Source organism: Penaeus monodon, chromosome 21 (assembly GCF_015228065.2).
Source record: "Penaeus monodon isolate SGIC_2016 chromosome 21, NSTDA_Pmon_1, whole genome shotgun sequence".
NCBI classification, from domain to species: Eukaryota; Metazoa; Arthropoda; class Malacostraca; order Decapoda; family Penaeidae; genus Penaeus; species Penaeus monodon.
This window is the reverse complement of record NC_051406.1, coordinates 12,116,385-12,118,519: the sequence shown is the minus strand read 5'-3', so window position 1 is coordinate 12,118,519 and position 2,135 is coordinate 12,116,385. Positions and strand designations below refer to the sequence as shown.

General features: G+C 41.3%; 1 pseudogene; it reads left to right on the top strand.

The window, feature by feature from the left end:
• Window positions 1-548: 548 nt before the first annotated feature.
• Window positions 549-2,135, top strand: part of LOC119586225 — a 2,880-nt pseudogene continuing 1,293 nt past the window's right edge.

Below are 2,135 nucleotides of genomic sequence, written 5' to 3'. Positions count from 1 at the left end.
ACAAACACAATGTTTTTCTATTTTATGTAAGTTGCATAAGATGTCAATTGTAAATGTAATGCAATGGTATATGTTTAAAGGTTAAAACTGTGGGATTCCCCTTGCAGGACGGGAAAGACTTCTTTGGGTTTCATAAGTCAATCCATTGTGTAAATAAATGTTTCAATATCATTGACGTAATAAGGCGTAACCAGTGTAGGATTCTGTATTAACGTAAGGCCACTTAATGCGTGGGCATCAATAAGAAATTATTGGTAATTCCATAGTATGTGTATCCATGTAAATTAATGTTTCAGTGGTAGAAAAGAGGATTTATGTAGTCCTCTATAGTATGGAAGAAAGATTTTGTTGAGAAGTTAAGCAGATAAAGTAGTTGCTCATACAGTAAGCGATTTCCTTTATCTATCCATTTATTTACTTTGTCAATTTACTATTGAGTGGAATATGAAATAGCACAATGTAAATTTCACTGTTGTATATTGGATACTTCGCATTTTTGAAATGAACTAGTAATTCTGTAACACTGTATTATAATTATTTATTCGTGAATGTTGCTACGTGCCAGATACCTCTTTTGTGACGGAAAGCTTTCGAATTTCACCATACGCATTTTTGCCCGGGAATACACGTGTATCAAGTGTTCTTGGAAATCCACACGATCCAGTTGACGTGCGACAAAGGTAACTTCCAAGGCGTCCTCGCAGCCAATGCTATTCCTCGGCGCGCCGCGGCTCGAGCAACATGCAGCCGAACTTCGTCCTTTCACTCGTCATCGTATCCGCGTTGAGCGTGCTCAGCAGCCAAAATGCTGCTGCACAATCACCAGGCTGTGAAACAACCGACGATTCCGGCATTGTCTGTCCCGGGGACCTGAGTCTCTCTCAGATCCAGAAGTTCCTGAAAATATATTACGCCGTCACTGGCCGCAGAGACTTCAAAACACTCCGAATCGACAACAATTCTATCATTCAATACCTCCCGGCTGGGCTGTTGGCCTACCTCCGTTTCTCTGAGATCCGGATAACGTCTTGCCCGAATCTTAGTCGCGTAGAGGACATCACGGGAGCCTCGAATGCCACTCTGAAGGAAATCCTCTTTTACGGCAATGCTCTGACGGAGATGCCGGCGCTCACTGCACCGCACGTGACCAAGGTCACGATCATTCAGCCGACGACCATGACAGTGAGTCGGTCTGCCCTCAGCGGCATGAGGAGTCTTCAGGCAAGTTGCGTGTCGCGATTGCATGTTTTTTATTTTTATGGTTGGACTTTATTTTTTACTTCAGCTTTTTGTCTTTTGTGGTTCATTTGGTTTATTTTGGTAAAATATATCCATCACTTCAAAATAAAATAAGGGGATGCCACGTAAAGGTACACTAAGAATCATGATTTTTACACGAACGCCATTTCATAACACGTACAGATTTACCTGAACTGGTGGAATTTGCTTTCTAGGAAATTCATATCGAGAGTGCTTCGGTGATGCCGCTTGCCTTCTACGATCTGAAGAATCTGCAGACGGTGAAGATCACCAGCATGCCTCAGGAGACAGTCCGGGCTCAGAGCTTCAGCTTTGATTCGCCCACGCTGAAGGAGGTGCTGCTTTTCAACGACGCTCACGGGTGGAAGGGACAGGCTCAGCCGGGAGCGTACCAAGGTAAAGTTGTATGCATGGTCGGTTGTTTAGGTTTAGTTTTGTATTGGTAATTCACCCTTGTTTCTTCACTCTAAAGATGCTATTTTGAGAAAGGGGGATTGAAAGAAAATACCCTTTTCCTACCTAACATATGTATTCGTAAATAAACAAACGAACAAAAGAAAATCATAAAGCATCTAGTCAGCAAGATGATTTTACAATGGAAAATAGAGCTAGAAAATAATGATCCTTAAAAGGTTGCGTGTCACAGGCGATAATCCAAGCCGTGCACCGTTAAGGCAGTCCAGTCTTTCTTTGTTAGGTATGTACATATATAAAGGGAGATGAGGTTCACAGTACTCCAGAACAAACTTGCTGACTATGCTTTCTGATTTTTTTGTTTACTTGTAAATACATATAACATATAAGAAAAAAAATGTTCTTTCTTTGAATCTCCCATCCTTAAAACAGCATATGTGGAGTGAAAAAGCAATATATAT